This window comes from Lepidochelys olivacea, assembly GCF_965140295.1.
Source record: "Lepidochelys olivacea isolate rLepOli2 genome assembly, chromosome: 8".
Classification (NCBI taxonomy): domain Eukaryota; kingdom Metazoa; phylum Chordata; order Testudines; family Cheloniidae; genus Lepidochelys; species Lepidochelys olivacea.
In genome coordinates this window covers 101,314,234-101,334,308 of record NC_140418.1, presented here as the reverse complement: position 1 = coordinate 101,334,308, position 20,075 = coordinate 101,314,234, and the positions used below count along the sequence as shown (strand labels likewise).

At 42.9% G+C, this 20,075-nt stretch overlaps 1 protein-coding gene and 1 pseudogene across 4 annotated transcripts in view; both read right to left on the bottom strand.

The window, feature by feature from the left end:
* The window catches only part of TRABD2B (TraB domain containing 2B), a 420,914-nt gene that overhangs the window by 306,940 nt on the left and 93,899 nt on the right, over positions 1 to 20,075 (bottom strand). The window lies entirely within an intron of this gene.
* LOC311525654 (diablo IAP-binding mitochondrial protein-like) overlaps positions 9,093 to 20,075 on the bottom strand; it is a 33,202-nt pseudogene continuing 22,219 nt past the window's right edge. Inside the window, exons 3-5 of the transcript in view lie at positions 10,511 to 10,687; positions 10,289 to 10,420; positions 9,093 to 9,470 (exon numbers count right to left, since the gene is read on the bottom strand). The product of the transcript in view is annotated as a diablo IAP-binding mitochondrial protein-like (transcript). The remainder of the gene's footprint in view (positions 9,471 to 10,288; positions 10,421 to 10,510; positions 10,688 to 20,075) is intronic.

Below are 20,075 nucleotides of genomic sequence, written 5' to 3'. Positions count from 1 at the left end.
AAATATTGAGGGACTAGAAACCCTTTGCATGGCTTCTTTGGTGGCATTATGGAGTATAGATGCAACTATTTTACTATTTATCTCTTGCAAAGGTCTGGCATGTGGCAATGTTGTTAGTGATTTGTATTACGGTAATGCCATAGATCCCAACCTAGAGTGAGACACCATTGCTCTATAGACACTGTAGAAACCCCTAGATATAGACAGTGTCTGTCCTGAAGAAAGTATAATTTAAATATAGAGAGTGGGAGAAAGGAAGCATTTCTATTAGCCCCACTTTACAGAACGGACACCCAGTGAGTGATTTGCCCACTGGGAGTCTGTGGCAGAGCTGGGAATGGAACCTGAAGCTCCTGAGTCCCAGTCAAGGGCCTCACCCAATGGGTCATCCTTCTTCCTGTATTAGTGCAGTCATGGTATACAGGACCATGCCTATTTACGTTAGAACAGAACTTGTCCCTAAGGCCAACCGACACATCCTGCACTGGTATAGCCCTCTTGCAGGGACTGATCCAAACTGGCCTGTGTGGCTTAGAAGAGGGTTTTTATGCACTGAAACAAGAACACGTAAGGCCATGCCGGTGTAGATCTATCAGGATGTACATTTCCACACAGTGGACAGACCCCTGGTCCCATTCCCTGTCCTCACTCAGTTTATGGTGCCATGGGCCTCTCATCACCTAGCATAGGAAAACTCACGGACATGCCAGGATATCCTCAACTCTGGCCCCATTCCAGCTACATACAATCCCTTGCAACTCACCACAGCTAACCTCCCTGCCACAAAGAGCTTTCCTCACCTCATCCAACCTGCTCTCCCTTCCCTCATCCAGAATAACCGCTCAGGCTCTTTTTGACAACACTTAGCTGTACCATGGTAACAGAGTAGTCAAAGCCAAAAGGTCAGTTGTGCCCTAACAATCACACCCCCCTTTCCCCCATAATCAGAGCCCAACACACTAAAATTGCACAACAGAATGGATGAAATGACTTTCCTTCCTTTCCCTTTCCAGGACAGCAGAGTCCCCCCCTAGTAGTATGAGGGTGATACTGCAATGGCGCATCAGCTGTCCACTCTGGGAAGTATGAGAGTTCTTCATGAGTTGTGGTAGGCATTCATTCACCCATCCATCCCCACAATATTTTGAATCATTCCTAGATCCACTGCCCTATCAGGAACGCAGACAGATGCCTACTGCAGAAAAGGATCTGGGTATTATAGTGAATCACAAACTAAATATGAGTCAATACTGTAATACCGTTGCAAAAAACCCAGACATCATTATGCCATGTATTAGCAGGAGGGTTGTAAGCAAGACATGAGAAATAATTCTTCCACTCTACTCAGCACAGATAAGGCCTCCGCTGGAGTACTGTGTCCAGTTCTGGGCACCACAGTTTGGGAAAGATGTGGATAAATTGGAGAAAGTTCAGAGAAGAGCAACAAAAATGATTAAAGGGCTAGAAAACATGACCTACAAGGAAAGATTGAAAACATTTGGTTTGTTTAGTCTGGAGAAGAGAAAACTGAGATGGGACACGATAACAGTCTTCAAGTATGCAAAAGGTTGTTATAAAAAAGAGGGTGATAAATTGTTCTCCTTATCCACTGTGGACAGGACAAGATGTAATGGGCTTAAATTGCAGCAAGGAAGAGTTAGGTTAGACATTAGGAAAAAGCTTCCAAACTCTAAGGTGGTTAATCGCTGGAACAAATCCCCTAGAGAGGCTGTGGCATCTCTGTCATTGGAGGTTTTTAAGAACAGGTTAGAGGAACACCTGTCAGGGATGGTCTAGATGATACTTCGTCATGCTTCAGCACAGGGGACTGGACTAGATGACGTATTGATGTCCCCTCCAGTCTTACGTTTTTATGATTCCAAGGCTATACAGTGATCCCGGGGCAAACAGACTGCTGTCATGGCATAGCTTGTGATCTGCATAGCTAGTTATTCCAGTGGCTAGAAATCCCCACAATTGCATCTATGCCTGGCTACAAATTCCACACTCCCATATAGGCCTCTCTTGCCAAAAATATCTGCCTTTGCTCCTATTCCCCTTTAAAACCAGTTGGTTTTGACCAGTTAGTTTTGTTTGACCTTTAGATAATTTTCTTATTTCTCTTTTGTGTGTGTATGTGTGTGTGCATGAACACAGAAATAAAGTGATGTGAAAGACAGGAAATTCTTTTGGTTTGTGTTCTTGGTGTTCAGCTGGATATGCAAAGTGGCTGAGAAGGAACTTACTCACAGTGGTTTTGAGACTATTGGGAAAAGAGTAAACTGCTTCCTGACCCTGATTTATATTGAGACGTGAATAAGGTGGGACCAAACTCCTTGCTGGTGTAACCCCATTAACTTTCATCTGGGTTACATCAGGGATGGATTTCGCCTATCCTTCCTTACCATTTTACTAGGGAAGTCATGGTACGGGTAGCGGCATCACTTTTAGTAAACAGAGCCTCCGGTTATCACAGTGAAACTCCTTAGAGAATTTTATTGAAACAGACTGATAAAAAAGATCTCGTTAGCAATACCACTCCCTAAGCGTCCTTTCTAGCACTGTGAAATGCACCTTCCCTGGTGAAACCAACAGCATGCAATCGCTTTGCTCAATCTAAAACCCCAGCTCACACCAGCAGTAACTACAAATAAATTGGTTGGAGCCAGTAATTTGATCTCATTCTCATTTACTGGAGCGGAATGGAAGAATGGCCACACTGGGTTAGACCAATGGTCCATCTAGCCTCTGACAGTGGAAAGTGCCAGATACTTCCGAGGGAATGAACAGAACAAGGTGATTGCCAGTGAGCCACCCCCTGTTGTCCGCTCCCAGCTTCTGGCAGAATGATGAAACAGTATGAGAACTCAGTTCAGATAAAACAGTGGCATAGGGACCGGGTGCCTGACATGGCTCCTATCACCCTCCTGTTGCATAGTAGAGAAAAAGGGAGTGGTCAGAAGAAAGGAGGAGTGATGATGTCATACTGATCCCCTGCTGCCGTTTTGACTCCCTTTTTCGAGCCAGTATAAGTGAAAACAGCTCTTCTCTTTGCTGCTTTAGCTCCATGGAGAGGGACCAGTCCTGCACTGAAGCTGAGAAAGGATCACAGCTGTGCAGAGTTAGTCCCTAAAGTGTGCTACGTGTGCTCTGCCATGGGTGAGGCTCCAGCCCTGATTCCAGCTGTTCACTTCAGTGGACCTTTCCATATGTTCAGAAACTAGATCACATAACTCAAGCCACCAGGACTAGACGTGGGTGTACAAAGAACCAACCCCAGGTCACAGCACATTGATATTTGAAGGCAAATGATGTTCTTAGAAGCAGCTCATCCCATTGCTACTTTTGAACACTCGGCCGTTCGGGAAAATTACAGACTCGGGGTATGTCTACACTGCAAAGAGAAACCCGCGGTGCCAAGTCTCAGACCCCAGGTCAGTTGACTGAGGCTCATGGGGCTAGGACTTTGGGGCTAAAACATAGCAGTGTAGACATTCCCCCTTGGGCTGGAGCCAGGGCTCTGAGACCTTACCCCTTTGCTGGATTTCAAAGCCCAGGCTCCAGCACACACGGGAACATCTATACTGCTGTTTTCAGCCCCACAGCCTGAGCCTCAGGTGCCCAAGTCAATTGAACTGGGCTCTGAGACTTGGCACTGTGGGGTTCTCTTTGCAGTGTAAACATACCCGCAGGGACAGAGCTGGGAGCAGAATCCAGCATTACAGTTCGGCGAATAACAAATTTTTCAGGTCACTGGCCATTTTGAAAAAAGTCAAAAAAATTCATTTCAGGTAAAAAAAAACATTTTGCTTTGACAAAACTGAAATGTTTCATTTTAATTTTGATCATTTTAAAATGTTTTCGATTTTACTAAAGTCAAATTAAAGACAATTTTGGAATGAAACGTCATTTCAGACCAAAATATTGAAATGTTTCATTTTGAAACAAAACATTTTTTTTGTTTGATTCGGTTTAGCTTTTTTCCCAAAATGAACAATTCATGAAACTGACCCAAATTTGCAAACACGTTTGGGTGTTTCCGAATCTCCATTTTCCACAGAAAAATGTTTCAGATGAAATTTTCCCCAGATCTCCCCAACTAACAATCCCCTGCTCTGTCTGGCTTTACTCTAAGTTCCATTACACTTCTTTCCACAAAGTGGTACGATGAGAGGAAAGCTTAAGTGGTCTCCAGTTAAGGCTCAATGAATTATGTTCATTTCCAGCATAAGTTTTTGGCTGATAAATAACAGCTTCATGCACCAGCAGCATACAGCACTTAGCCTGTTTAATCAAAGGCCACTCTCATGCATCAGTTGGCTTTGGGAAATCATGTTTATTCACTGGAGTAGTCTTGAACCATTATGCACATTTATCAGCAAAACACATTTATTTTATGTCACCACTGCAGTAACCCAGGCCTTTACAGTCAAGCAAGTGGGCGAAGGAAGATTCTGAAAAATAAGGGTCTCATCTAGAATGAATACAACAAATATGGGGGTAGTCCCAGTGACTTTTAAAAGGATTTGTAGGGATGGAAAAGGAGCAGCAGGAGAAAGAGAATGAGCATTTTCTAGGGTTGTTATTATTATTATTAATTTGTATTGTAGTAATGCCTAAGTACCCTGACAAAGATCAAGGCCCCACTGTGCTCAGTGTTGTAAGAAATGGTCCCAGCACTGATAAGCTTACAGTCTAAATATACAAGAGAAAGAAAGGAAGTATTATTATCCTCAATTTACAGATGGGATTTGAGACAAAGAGGAACTACGTGACGTGGCCAAGGTCACACAGGGAGTCTGTGGCAAAGCCATGAACTGAACCCTGAGTTCTACTCTAGAGCCCTAACAAGACTATCCTTCACATTCCTGCATTCTCATTCTGACTCCAGGCTTTGGGCTTGCTATCCATGCACATTTTCAAACGCGTCCATAAATTTTGAGGCCCAACTTGAGACATTTTTGGTTTAAAACGCTCGCTGCAAGTCAGTGGAAGCTGTTGCTGTCGAGCGCTGCTGAAAATCGGCCCGAAGTATCAAGCTGAGGGATCAAACACTGAGACATGTTTAAATTAGAGAACACTGTGGAAAATATTGGTTGTGACTTGGATGAGCCTTAGGGCTCGTCTACACTGAAATATTAGATCTACCTAGCAACGTTGCTCAGGGTTGTGAAAAATGTTGTGCCCTGACTCCACAGTTAGGTCCACCTAGCCCCCAGTGTAGATGCAGCAAGGTCCACAACAGAATTATTCCATCAACCTCGCTACTGTCTCTCATGTAGATGGATGACCTACATTATGGAAAAATCCCCTTTCACTGATGTGGGAAAAGTCTACACCATGGTGCTACAGCAGTCCATGTGCAGTTCTGTAACGGCTATAGTGTAATCATCCCCTTAGTAAAAAGAACAGGAGGACTTGTGGCACCTTAGAGACTAACAAATTTATTAGAGCATAAGCTTTCGTGAGCTACAGCTCACTTCATCGGATGCATCCCCTTAGTGTACCTGGTGTAAAACGGGCATGAAAATACTTACCTATCTCCAAGGAGTGCTGTGAGATTTACATTACTCTCATATATTAATGTATGTATTTATGTATTAATACATATATTAAAGCATGCTGGGAATCTTTCATGAAAGAGAGGTACAGTAAACGTGCATCTAAACCCAATATACTATCACAAAGACACAAAAGTTCTGAACTGGCAAATTTGTGTTTTGAAACAACAAACTTTGGTGACCACACACCAAAACTACGTAATGCGTGTCAGAAATGAGACATTTTGGATCAGATTACACTATTCATTTACATTGAAAGGGGGAAAATTCTTGGTTACAAGATCTGTTTCACTGAGAAAAACCCGCCTGGAACATATTTGTCAGTGGAAGTCTGAATATTAAAGGCACCTTCTGCAGAAGGATGAATCAAGGCTAGAGGGTGTCTAAAATTAAATAAAAACCTAAATTTAAGCACAGACTCAGAAGACTCTAGAGTATTTTATATTCCAGATATGAATGAAGTCTCATGTTTCCAGTATATTGTGTGTTTTTGTCTGCCAAACTGAAACCTTGGTTGAACAGCCTGTAAAAATATGCTTATTTTATATGCTTTATGTGCTGATTGTTAAAAACAGAGGCATGATATCCATGTGAATTTTTGTATACACACTTGTGCACTAACATTTAGGCTCAGAAGGCATACCTACATGGATCAATAGGAGTTTAGCATTAGAGGTAGGACTGGTCAGGAAACAGTTTTCCCATTCCATGGGAATTTTCAGGATATTTTCCTGTCCTGAATCAGGCCAAAGATTCGAAACCTTGAAAATTTTCACAAACTGAAAATGCAAATAAACAAATAAATCAGATTGGGTTGATCAAAGCATATTGTTTCCCATCATTTTGAAATGTTTCATTTGAAGATTAACCTTCTGTATTTTGTTATAGTTTTTTTCTTAATCTTACATGAACAAAGTTTTAACCAAAAGTTTGTTTAGAACAAGAAAACTGACCTCTTTTGTTTTGAAATTGTCAAAACAGCACATTCTGACAATTTCAAAACATTTTTTCCCCCCAAAAAAATCTTTTGAAAGTGGAAATTAATTTAAACCGATCCTCTTCAGCAAACAGTTTTGATGTCAGCAAATTGACATTTTCTGGTGGAAAAGCATTTCATCAACCAGTTCCTGACCTGCTCTAATTATAAGCAAACGTAGACGTGAACCAAAAGCATGTGTGCAACCAAAACTGCCCATGTGGGGCTCAAGTTTCTACTTGACATCCATCTTCTGACCCCTGGTTTTCCAGACATGTGTACCCCCCCCTCAATTTTTCATTCGATTGCTGGAAGTAGGAAGAGCCAATACACCCTGCCTTTTGAGGCAGTGGCTATCCATGCACATTTTCCCAATTGGAGGGGGCTTGAGGGTAAGGGTCCAAGTTTGTGCACTTACTCAAAATTTCATAGGCTGCGGAGCCGAGGGGGCCATGGCCCGACCATTTTAAAGCAGTGGTCCCGTACCAAATCAGTATGGCTGCTGCCAGAACAGTGCGGAACATCGCTCCAGCTAGTCACAATGCCACTGACATTGGACCCGGTTGCTTCTCTATTCAGACGGGTGGGTGGCCAGGCCAAATTTCAGTCAGAGGTTTTTGTCACGGGGCTGCAATGCCACTCAAATTTGGCCCGACCACTCGTCTGTTTAGATGGAGGAGCAGCTGGGCCAAATGGTGTTACCAACGGAAACGGAGGGAGTCTATTCCTGTACGCCAGTGGGCAGGAGACTCCACTGAGAACTCAACTGCTGGAGGCATCAGATCATGCACCGTGTGAGTATGAAAGAGGGGAGGCTTGGAGTCCCTGCAGGAGGAGGGGGGAGCAGGGATCAGAACGTGGTCCCTGCCAGTGGGAGTGGAGGCAAGGAGCAGAATTTGCCTCCCTCCTCTCCCCCAAGAAAACTCTCCATTGGCACCCCTGCTTTGTGGTGGGAGTGGGGTTCTAGATCTGGATCCAGCTTTTACTGTTCAAGCCCAGCTCTGTTTATAAATATTTCTGATGGAGGCACAGAACTTGCCACAGAACTCCTCCTCCTCCAACAGCAAAGCTCCAGGACAATAAAACGTATTTCTACCCATCAATACTTGCATGTAGCATTTTGCAAAGCTATCGCGGGGGCAACCACTTACAAAAATCAGGGTATGGGGAACCAGGAGAGAGAACACTTAGATTCCGCAACTGCATAGAGGAGGGACAGGAACCAGCTTGTAAAATATTGAGAGAGATGTCCCTCCCATGCTTCCCCAAATCATTTGCACCTATGTTATTACAATTAACTCAATATTTTGACTGATAGCGTCTCACAAAACATGGAGCACTAGGAACCCAGATGGGAAAGCAAAAATATAAATCACTGCATTTTTCCAGGATGGAAATTCTTCATTCAGCTGAAACCATTCTCTGGAAAGCTGTCAGTTTCCTAACATAATAGTTCTTGTTAGCCTAGAATATGCTTCTCCCCCCTGCCCTTCCCACCCTGCCCCCACACACTGGCATAATGGACAGCACTGTCTTGTTGGAAGCTTCCACAATTTCTAGTTAACTGGCAACTCTAGATCCTTCCTAAGCTGACGAGCTTCAAGAAGTCTTACCGCAGCCTTGGCAACGGCGGTATCTGTTTTCACTGGATAATTTTTCTAACCACCAGACATCTTCTCTCATTGTAGCTGAAGCTTTTTTGGCTGAGTGTGGCCTAATATGCTTTACAAGAAATTGAAATAGAGCAAACTTTGCAGCCAACGGACACAGGGCAGATATTGGTTTCTACTGTGATCCTAAACATTGGTTCAGGTCTACAATGTTCAGCGTGGCTGGGCAGTTTCTAATCACACTGCCCATCCTCCCTTCCACCCCCTTTATCTTACCCAGCTACCTCCTCTCACCCTGCTACTTAGCTCTGGTTATTGGAGATACAGGCCTTCCTCCTCTGTCCAGATGGCTCTTCTCCCTTTACCCCATGGAATACCTTGTACTGTATGTTTTATGGCCCATCATTTCCAGCACCCTCAATCCATTTAAGGCCTTCATGGGGGCAGAATGCATGTGGGGCAGCAGGCCAGGGAAACACTCTCCCTAAACCCTAGCTCTACTAGGTATTTGTCTCATAATCCCTAGTAAAGCTCCTCATGAACTACTGCTAAACATGTGCTTGGGTATTATAGTTACACTGGCCTTGGATAAGTAAGTATCTACCTAGACAGTCAGTATGGCACACTAGGGATTATGGGATGCTATATGCTGTTTGCACAGTACAGCCAAAGACTGAGCTGATAAGTGTAGAAAGGGAGTGTATCACTCCTTTCTGCTCCCACATCAAACATGGGCTCTCAGCTGGTGACTCACCCACCCCAAAGCCACAAGACAAGATTTGTCACACACCCCAAGGTGTAAGCAATACCACCTAGGGGTTGGAGCAGGAGTCTGACCTAGTGGTCAAAGCAAAAATTGAAGAGTGGAACCAGAGGAGTGGTCAGGAGACAAGCCAGTGGTTGAAGCCAGGAGTTTGGAATCAGGAGTTCAGAGGCAGGCAGGAATTAGGGCTGGATACTGCCCGGCTGTGATGATTCCTCAACTTTTGTGTCAGTGAGCTCTTCTGTCTGAGCTTCCGCTAACGTGGTCTCTGCTTTCCGTGATAGCTGTCATACCTCTTGTACCTGTGTTTTCACCAGCTGGATGTGATTGCGAGTGGTCACTGAAGCTTGATGTGACCTGACTGATACGCAGCTTCCGTTGCCATCTCAGAAAGACGTAAAGCAGTCATCCAACTGGATTCTAATTTCAGGAATTCTTGCTGCTTTGTTGTCTTCACAGCTCTTGCTCCTATGATCACCTGCCATACTGCATTCATCTCTTTGGAATTCATTTTCGTAAGAAGATCTGTATATTGACGGTGTGTGACCCACCTTTGTATACTGTTGTCATAAATATAAAGGGAAGGGTAAACCCCTTTGAAATCCCTCTTGGCCAGGGGAAAGCTCCTCTCACCTGTAAAGGGTTAAGAAGCTAAAGGTAACCTCGCTGGCACCTGACCAAAATGACCAATGAGGAGACAAGATACTTTCAAAAGCTGGGAGGAGGGAGAGAAACAAAGGGTTTCTGTCTGTCTATATGCTGTCTTTGCCGGGGATAGACCAGGAATGGAGTCTTAGAACTTTTAGTAAGTAATCTAGCTAGGTACGTGTTAGATTATGATTTCTTTAAATGGCTGAGAAAAGACTTGTGCTAAATAGAATAACTATTTCTGTCTGTGTATCTTTTTTGTAACTTAAGGTTTTGCCTAGAGGGGTTCTCTATGTTTTGAATCTAATTACCCTGTAAGGTATCTACCATCCTGATTTTACAGAGGTGATTTCTTTACTTCTATTTACTTCTATTTCTATTAAAAGTCTTCTTGTAAGAAAACTGAATGTTTTTTCATTGTTCTCAGATCCAAGGGTTTGGGTCTGTGGTCACCTATGCAAATTGGTGAGGCTTTTTATCCAACATTTCCCAGGAAAGCGGGGTGCAAGGTTTTGGGAAGTATTTTGGGGGGAAAGACGCGTCCAAACAGCTCTTCCCCAGTAACCAGTATTTGTTTGGTGGTGGTAGTGGCCAATCCAAGGACAAAGGGTGGAATATTTTGTACCTTGGGGAAGTTTTGACCTAAGCTGGTAAAGATAAGCTTAGGAGGTTTTTCATGCAGGTCCCCACATCTGTACCCTAGCGTTCAGAGTGAGGAAGGAACCTTGACAACTCTGTTAATGCTTCAATTAATGCATATGTTTTTTTGAGAGAGAAGAGTACAAGTACCGTGTGTTACCAGCAAAACTGCCCTTCTAATCAAGGCTTCATGACTGAGAGAAGTGGGCTCATGTTTTCCAATCATTCCATTCTCTTCTAATAAATCCTGTAATGGCTTCTCTGAAGGGCCGACATTTCAGGAAGTAGTTCACCAAAACATCTTTTCCTGTACAATAGGGACTGCACATAGGGCTGCTTCAAAACCCACTCCCACCACTTTATTCCATGGGCCACTCAGTCCCGAAAAATAGCATCTCCTAGCATTAGCTAGAACAGGGAACTCTTGTCCGCAGAAGCCCCGGAGCCACCATACACATGCACAGCAGCCGCCATCTCCTTGGAACCAGTGCTGGAGTGAAGCAGGCGGGGGGGAGCAAGGCCTGGACAAGATGCAGGTCTGGGGCAGCTGCACACGTGGAATGCATTGAGAGGCCACCGTGCTGCTGTGGCTCCAGGGCTTAAATGGTGATCTGTCAGCTCTTCTGACCAATCAGGGAGCACAGTCACTTAGTCAGGTATATTGGGCCCAGCCCACGTCATTGGGTTGCTAGGCAACCATGCCCAGAGGCAGCTGAGTTCCCAGCAAGATTAGCCAATAGCACATTCTGATAATCCTGGGGCAGGAACCTCCAGACACCAAAATGGGGATGAGACTAGAAAATGAAGCAACCACCCCCAAACCCTTAGAAACAATAAAGGTTGCCTGGACTCTGTGAGAGCAGGTTGGTTGGGAGTGGTGGGGGAAGAGTATGTGAGTGCCCTAGGATGGGAAGTGGATACAAGATCCTTCCTTGAATATTAAAATGTACAGGATACAGCCCTGCCTGCCTAGTTGGAACAGTTGGCCCAGCACCTGCCCCACAAACATACCTTGTAGGTTCTTGATCACACATCTGTATGCAAAATCAATTTGGCACATTGCTCAGCCCTTTGCTATAGCTGGAAAGAAAGTGGTTTTCCCATCCTTCAAGTGTTTGAGATTTTTAGTTTTTCCTGTCCCAAACTGGAACAAACATTTGAAATATCCCAAATTTTCATGAATCAAAAATAAAATAATAATCAGATCTGGTTTGTCAAAACATTTTGTTTTGATAATTTTGAAGATATTTCATTTTCATTTTGACTTCTTTTTTTCTAACCTTTGTTGTTGCTGTTAGTAGAAATAAACTAAAATTTCAAACTGGAAAAAGGGTGTTTTGAACCAGAAAACAAACCTTTTCATTTTGAAAATGTCAAAATGGAACATTTTGACACTTTGTAACCATTGTTGTCCATTTTTTTTCAAATCAGGCGATGCATCCAAGCAGATCTTTTCCCATAAACAGTTTGTGTTTCAATTGATCGGTATTTTCTAAAGTAAAAAATGTTTAGTTGGAGAAGTCCAGACCAGCTCTGTCCAGCCCAATAAGAAATCAGAGTTCTTGAGGCAGTAAGTAGAATATGTATGTTGCACTTTTCATCCACAAAACCTTATAGTGCTCCTATGAGATAGGCAAGATTTTTTTTTATTCATTTCACAGATGGGTTAGCGGAGACTCACATAGAGTGATCTGAGACCTATTCAGTAGCAGATCCAAGACTAAAAAGCAAGAGTTGCCTGCTCTAACTGCTTAGCTGCACTCCTTCCCAAAACACTATTAAACTGCATCTTAAGCCCACTGAATTAGGATTGCTCCAATGCATTTCGAACACTTAATAACAAATATTGTCATTAATTACACCTGCTATCCCATAGCAAGGCAGGTAAGCCAAAACTAAAATGCAGAATGAAGAGGACAATCTACTTGCCACACATAGGGAACTACAGCTGGATTTCCTGTGTGACAGTACTATATACTTTACTGTGGAGTGAATGCTCTCTAGTGGTTAGAGCAGGGGATTGGGAAATTGGGATTGCTGGGTTCTGCTACCTGACTCTCATACTGACAGTGGACAAGTCACTTGTTCCCTCAGTGCCTCAGTTTCCCTACATGTGAATGGGTACAACAATACCTATTTTACATAGAGAAAGGATTAGCTAATGCTTGCAAAGTATTTAGAAAAAAGGTCCTATATGTCAAGGCAATGCATTGTTGCTGAATTTAATTTTGTGAATGTGAAAGAACAGTTGATGGAAAAAAGGAAAAAACATTGGAATACACTTGCCAGACCATCTCTCTCTTTATTCTAACCCACAGACTCTGTTCCTCAAGTTGATTGCTGCTTATCTTTACCTAGGGCAGCCCGGATTTTTATATGATTAAAATTTCTTTGACAATTGCTGAGGATTTACAACGTGAAATGTTTCAGTTTTCCTTATATTATGTCATCAAAGAATCTGCACTCGGGTCCTAAGTACTGGATAAAGATGATTTCTAAGGGGAGACAAATGAATCAAGACCCTGACACCCATCTTTTTTTCATATACATCTGGTTATTATTGAACTGAGGCTTTCATGTTTTAATGATAAATTGTCTTTTCCCGCTGAAACAATGTCCCCAGACGGCCTGTCTCGGCTGAAATGTCTTCTAAGAGCATCTGCTTTTGATCTCTGGGGGTTTTAAATCTTTGGATCTAATCTCCACACTGACTGACTTGAAAGCCGATTTCCACAAAAGTAGAGTGTTAAAACTTGTAGAAACCCCTTAGAACGGATCATTTGAAATTATTTAAGAGACTATGTTGACAATTATATTCAATATGTCTTTATGATCATTTTTCTGCTAATATATATAATATAGTCTTATATTTTACATCTGTCTCCAATATTAGAAAGAAAGAGAGAGAGAGGGAGAGAGAGAGAGAGATTTCTTGCAACAAATGCTACAGTGGTATTTCAATATAATCTGCATATGTTGTGGCTTAATACTCTAATAAAGGAGGCCTGGAAGCTTTCCAGAGCACAATATTTATGCCCTGTGTATCAATTAAGATAATTGCCAATTAAAATGATATGTCAATTAAAGTAAAGTGACTTATAAAAGGTTCCTGCTTGCTATTAACTTGTTGATGTGCGCAAATTGGAAGTGAAGTTATATGGGATTTTCTTTAGATGCTCAATGTGGTTCACATCCAGTATATAACCAACGCCACCACCTTGGGCTCACCAGTCCATTACTAAGCTAGGCAGGCAGCAGTTCTGCAGAAAAGGACCTAGGGGTGACAGTGGACGAGAAGCTGGATATGAGTCAGCAGTGTGCCCTTGTTGCCAAGAAGGCCAATGGCATTTTGGGATGTATAAGTAGGGGCATAGCGAGCAGATCGAGGGACGTGATCGTTCCCCTCTATTCGACATTGGTGAGGCCTCATCTGGAGTACTGTGTCCAGTTTTGGGCCCCACACTACAAGAAGGATGTGGATAAATTGGAGAGAGTCCAGCGAAGGGCAACAAAAATGATTAGGGGACTGGAACACATGAGTTATGAGGAGAGGCTGAGGGAGCTGGGATTGTTTAGCCTGCAGAAGAGAAGAATGAGGGGGGATTTGATAGCTGCTTTCAACTACCTGAAAGGGGGTTCCAAAGAGGATGGCTCTAGACTGTTCTCAATGGTAGCAGATGACAGAACGAGGAGTAATGGTCTCAAGTTGCAGTGGGGGAGGTTTAGGTTGGATATTAGGAAAAACTTTTTCACTAAGAGGGTGGTGAAACACTGGAATGCGTTACCTAGGGAGGTGGTAGAATCTCCTTCCTTAGAGGTTTTTAAGGTCAGGCTTGACAAAGCCCTGGCTGGGATGATTTAACTGGGAATTGGTCCTGCTTTGAGCAGGGGGTTGGACTAGATGACCTTCTGGGGTCCCTTCCAACCCTGATATTCTAGGATTCTATGATTCTAAGCTGCAGCTCAGTGGGATTTCTAAGGACTGAGAAGGTACACTGAGCTCAGTCAAGAGGAATCACTCACTTGGCTATTAGTAAAACAATATGTGGAACAGAGAGGCCAGGCTCTGCTCACAGCATAAATGGGAATAGAAGTTGGCCAATGTGTGGGGGGGATTTCTGCGGCTAAAAGGAAAACCACACTGGTCAAATGAAAGAGAACCTGGAAATCATACACCATATGATGAACATCTTCAATGTTTGTCTGCTAGTTTGTCTACTAAACCCGCGGCAATGCACTGCTACATTTTATGTACCGTATTAATGTCAGTGATAGAGACATCTTGAAGGATTCACATTTTAGCTTTGGGTTGGATCAGAATTAAAGGTAGGATAAAGCAGGACATTTTGAGCGGAGTATCTCTTTCCCACAAACAGTGGTGGTTTGAATATAATGGAACCCAGACTGAAGCCACCCCTCTTGCGGTTTGCAAATTCAAGCCCCAACAACTAATTTTTCTGAGACAGATTCTCTTACAGGATTTCCAGTACTCCCAGCTTCTGGTTGGACCACAGACATCAGGGATCAGCCCACTCCAGGATATTTCAGCGCTGCTGCTCTTATCCATGTCCAAACCCAGAAGCGGAGGTCAGAGGTGAGGGGGAAGTAAAAACTCATTGGTGAAAACAAAAATTAATCAAATATTTCAAAATTGTCAAAAATGGGTCCAAATATGAGGAAACATTAAGAGAGGTGGAATTATTTTCTCTAACCATCCCTCATTAACAAAGTGCTTTGAAACACGACAAGCCAATACATACTGATGGCTTTCTGAACCTCATAACGAAAACCTACTCAATTATTTATTTTATAATATTATAAAACTTGGCTGGTAAAATAAATGGGTGGGCCGGAAATGTACAAGAAGCCCTAATTTGATAGGAGCCTCATTGGTGTTAGGAAATACGTGGTTTAGGGAGATTAGTTTATCACATATTTTCCATCTCGCTTGCAGGTTTGTCGTCAAATGATAGGATCCAGTTTGGAAACTGACGTTCACTAACTTCTACTTAAAATGTGTTTTGCTAAGTAGGTTATTTGCAGAACATTTTAGAAAAAAAAGGGAGAATGGTCAAAAAGAGTTCTCTCTTTTATTGTTTTCAGGTGATGTGAATTTCAGAGTTTATAAGGGAGTTCCCAACTTTGATATTACAGCTGAATTCAGAACCCCCTCTTCCGATTGTACAAACTGCCCCGTGAGAGCTTGCTGCGGGCTTCCAAGTGGTTTGGACGAGGATTGGTCCAGTAAGAGGCACTGAAGGAAGCTCACCCATGTGAAGAAATTCAAGCTGTCCCTGAAAATGCCCCCCAAAGAGCTCCATTTCCTGACTAAGCAAAAAGCTAATTTGGGGTTGGGGTTGACTTGTTTTCACCTCGTATATTTTCCCTGAAAACATTTGCAGGTGGCCAAGCGAAAACTAACAGTTTCATACTGCTCTGGTAACACCTCCGTCCTGCAGTGGGACAAGGACATTCTACTTCATATAACCTGAGAGCAGCGACCCAAAGCTACTTCTAGCAGAAACCCGGAGTGTTGATAGGAAGTTAGTTCAGCTATTTTGCGGCTGCTTCACTGACCCAGGAGTGAGCCCCAGTGGTGCCCTGCAATCAGATAAATCATCTCTGAAGCATCTGTGTCCCCATGGGGTCATTCTGCTATATTACACCATAGCAGAAGCCACAGTGGATGAGGTCCATCCCCATTTTGTAGTAGCCACATAAATAGATAGATGAATGGGGAGTAGAGAGGAAGGAGGAAGACTCCCCGCAGCACTGAGGATGAGGCACTCTCCTCCTTAAACAAAACCATGGCGATCAGGAATGAAGGGGCCCCTGGAGAACTGCTTTTGGTGTGATGGGAGAGGGGATCAGAGTCTTCCTAACTCTACCAGGTATTTTTATATCATGCTTTGAAGCAATCGCAGCCATGCAGTCAGACTGCAGCCATCTTTCATGCCCACAGCCCTATCTGGAATAATCCCCCACAGTCCCAGTGGAGAATGATCAAATGGACCAAGTCTAGGGCGTGGTGGGTGGTGTGCTGGACGCATTTGCATTGGCTTGTCCTCCTCCAAGAACCTCTACAGGTCAGCACACAGCAAGCGTCCACAGCCTTCTACATCTGGCCCAGCAGGGATATTTTCTGTCGGAATGGGTCAAAGTCAGCGTGCAAACATTTAATCCACTGAAGTGAGAGAGCAAGCCAGCCAGCTAGCCCTGATGGCATTTATCCCTGTACACTCCAGTATCCCTTTGTATATTCCCTGACTCTTCATACAGAGTGCAGTTACACATGAAGCTGCTAATGCACACTGATTTCTCCTTAAGCTTGAAAGCACAAGAGGTTAAACAGATTTTGATATAAGAGCCTACAAGGAACACTCTATTTAAAAAGACTATGCATCACTGGCTGCAACTGAAAGGATGATGAGTGGTAGGAGGAGATGAAAGGTGGTTCAGACATGGGCATGATGACAACAGTAAAGGGAAATTAAATACACTGCAGGGAAATGGAAGTCATAATCATCTTGGGTTTGCAGCTCATGAACAGTGAAAGGCTTATGTGATGAAACAGCAGGTAGAAGTGCCCTGAGACTCAAGTTTTAGGGCCCCAAGGGTTTCAATTTGACATTCAAACCTTTTAAAGTTTTACGAGGGCATCCAGGAACTCCTCCTGCTCAGCCCCCTCTGCCATGTGCTGTGCTTTCTGATTTACACGCCCTACGGAACGTACAATGAATTCCAGGAAATCATGCAGAAACCGTGGTAGGGTCATAATTAAAAAACTTTAGAGCAGTATTAAATTTCTGCTAAGGCCCAGTCTAAACGCAAAGGGGCAAGAACATCGGTGGGTGTAAATCGGCATCGCTCAACTGAAGTCAATAGTGCTTGGCAAATTTACATCATCTGGCAGAGTGCGATATTCCCATTTAAAACAGACACACTGTGTCATGCATGGGGGCAGACATTTAAATGCAGCCAAACCTTGCTAATTCACACATTGCTAATCCACAAACCTGAGCATCTCCTCTCACAAAATACAAAGCAGTGATTTTTCTCCGCTTCCCAGCAAAGATTCAATTGCAGACAGCTGTAGCAAGGTCTCACATTGCTAAGTCAAATCCTGAAGTCCATTCTCAGGCAAAATCCCTATTGATACATCTGCAAAGACTCTCCTGTTAAGAGCTGCCCAAAGAGAGCTATTTGCAGTGCATAACAACTCCTCTACTGAATCAACAGACCCTATACTTATGCACCAATCGATGGCCTTATGCTATCTACCTATTTACTGACGCTGCTTTTATTAGCTAGACTTCTTGTAACATCTCCCAGTCTTTATTAGTTCTTTACAAATAATGACTAAAAAGTCTCTTCCCTCCCATCCCCCACTTAGAGTATAAGAACAGTCATACTGGGTCAGATCAATGGTCCATCTAGCCCAGTATCCTGTCTTCTGACAATGGCCAATGCCAGGTGCTTCAGAGGGAATGAACTTCCCTTATTGTATCACTCAGAAAATAGGATATGTTAATGTTTTCAAAAGTGGTCACTACCTTTGGGTTGATGTGGTCAACTTGAGAAACTTAACGTGTCTCAAACTGGGCACCCAAAGTCAGTAGCCGATTTTGAAAATGTTGCTCCTAAACTTAAAAAATTAATAAAAAAATGGGATGTCAAGATCCTGTTCATCAAGAAAATAATTAAGGAGGAGATTTTCTAATGCACAAAGGGCAGGTAGGTGCCAAATTCCCATTGAATGTGGTGACATTTGTATGTCTAGGAAAGTTGGCACTGATCTATAACTGAAACCTGACCATCATGGTCCTCCAGCAGTTGTGATTAGGATCAAGAAATCCACATTTGGGGGAACAAAGAAGAAATATTTTTGTGGGGGGCAATTTTTTTGGAAAATGGGATTATTTGAAATTGTCAAAGAGATGGATGAGAGGGCAGAGGGTGAAAGGTGTATGATAAATTACCGCATGTCTCTAAAATTGATCGCAGAGTTCCGCCACTGATGACATGGGTATCACCTAATGTTACCTCTTCACACTGAAATTTCCCATGGAGTGTGTCAACATGGTCAATCTTAAATCTGGCATTTCCCAACTTTTGAGTGCTTGACATTGCAACCTTAACATTCTTTTAATGCAAGGTTTTCTTTTTGTTTTGTTTGGTATATTATATAACATACAGCATGGTCAGTGCTGTACAGAACAAATTGCAGACAAGGGTTCGGCCCACAATCTAAAAGCCCAGTTCTTGCTCATATGGATAGTCATCCTTTAGATGAGTAATCCCACTACTTGCAATAGCTTTTGTGGTTGCTGAATACCCCTGTCCCATGAACAGTTCTGCAGCATGCATGGGATTAGCAGTCCCTTTGCAGATACATGATATCATGTCATCAATCAATCCATCAGGGATATCCCTGTAATCCATCCCTGCCAGCTCTCCTGCCTCTTCAGTTCAACACTCCCATGAAAGATCAGATTTGCCCTTAGCAACATGTTCACTAACATATAATCATAGAACTGGAAGGGACTTCGAGCGGTCATATCGGCCAGTCCCCTGTGCTGAATCAGGAGTAAGTGTCCCTGACAGGTGTTTGTCTAATTTGCTCTTAAAAATCTCCAATGATGGAGATTCCACAACCTCCCTGGGCAATTTATTCCAGGTGCTTCAGAGGGAATGAACCCTGACAGTTAAGAAGTTTTTCCTAATGTCCAACCTAAACCGCCCTTACTGCAATTTAAGCCCGTTGTTTCTTGTCCTATCCTCAGAGGTTAAGGAGAATATTTTTCTCCCTCCTCCTTGTAACAACCTTTTATGTACTTGAAAACTATTATCATGTCCCCTCTTAGTCTTCTCTCCTCCAGACTAAACAAACCCAATTTTTTCAATTTTCCCTCATAGGTCATGTTTTCTAGAGTTTTAATCATTTTTCTTGATCTTCTCTGGGATTTCTCAAGTTTGTCCACGTCTTTCCTGAAATGTAGAGCCCAGAACTGGACGCAATACTCCAGCTGAGGCCTAATCAGCATGGAGTAGAGTAGAAGAATTACTGCTTGTGTCTTGCTTGCAGCACTCCTGCTAATACATCCCAGAATGATGTTTGCTTTTTTGCAACAGTGTTCCACTGTTGACTCATATTTAGCTTGTAGTCCACTATGACCCTCAGATCCCTTTCCGCAGTACTCCTTCCTAGGCAGTCACTTCCCATTTTGAATGTGTGCAACTGACTGTTCCTCCCTAAGTGAAGTACTGTGCATTTGTCCCTATTGAATTTCATTTTATTTACTTCAGACCATTTCTCCCATTTGTCTAGATCACTTAGAATTTTAATCTTATCCTCGAAAGCACTTGCAACCACTTCCAACTTGGTATCAGCCATAAACTTTATAAGTGTACTCTCTATGCCATTATCTAAATCATTGATGAATATTTTGAACAGAACTGTACCTTACCTACCAGTTCTGCTAAAGTCTGAGTGAGTTGAAGTCAGCTTTTTTTGAAGTCCATTCTCCTTATTCTGCTCCTCTCACTCCTTCTTTTTCTTAGAATCATGAAATCTATTATTTCATGATCACTTTCACCCAAATTTCCTTTCACTTTCAGATTTGCTATCAATTCCTCCCTGTTGGTCAGAATCAAGTCTAAAATGGCTGCCCCCCTGGTTACTTCCTCAACGTTGTGAAACAAAAAGTTGTCTCCAATACATTCCAAGAAGTTATCGGAAATTTTGTGTTTTGCCATATTACATTTCCAATGGATGGCTGGATAGTTAAAGTCCCCCATTACAACCAGGTCTTGTGTTTTGGATATTTCTGTTATTTATTCCAGAAATGCCTCATCTACCTTCTCTTCCTGATTTGGTC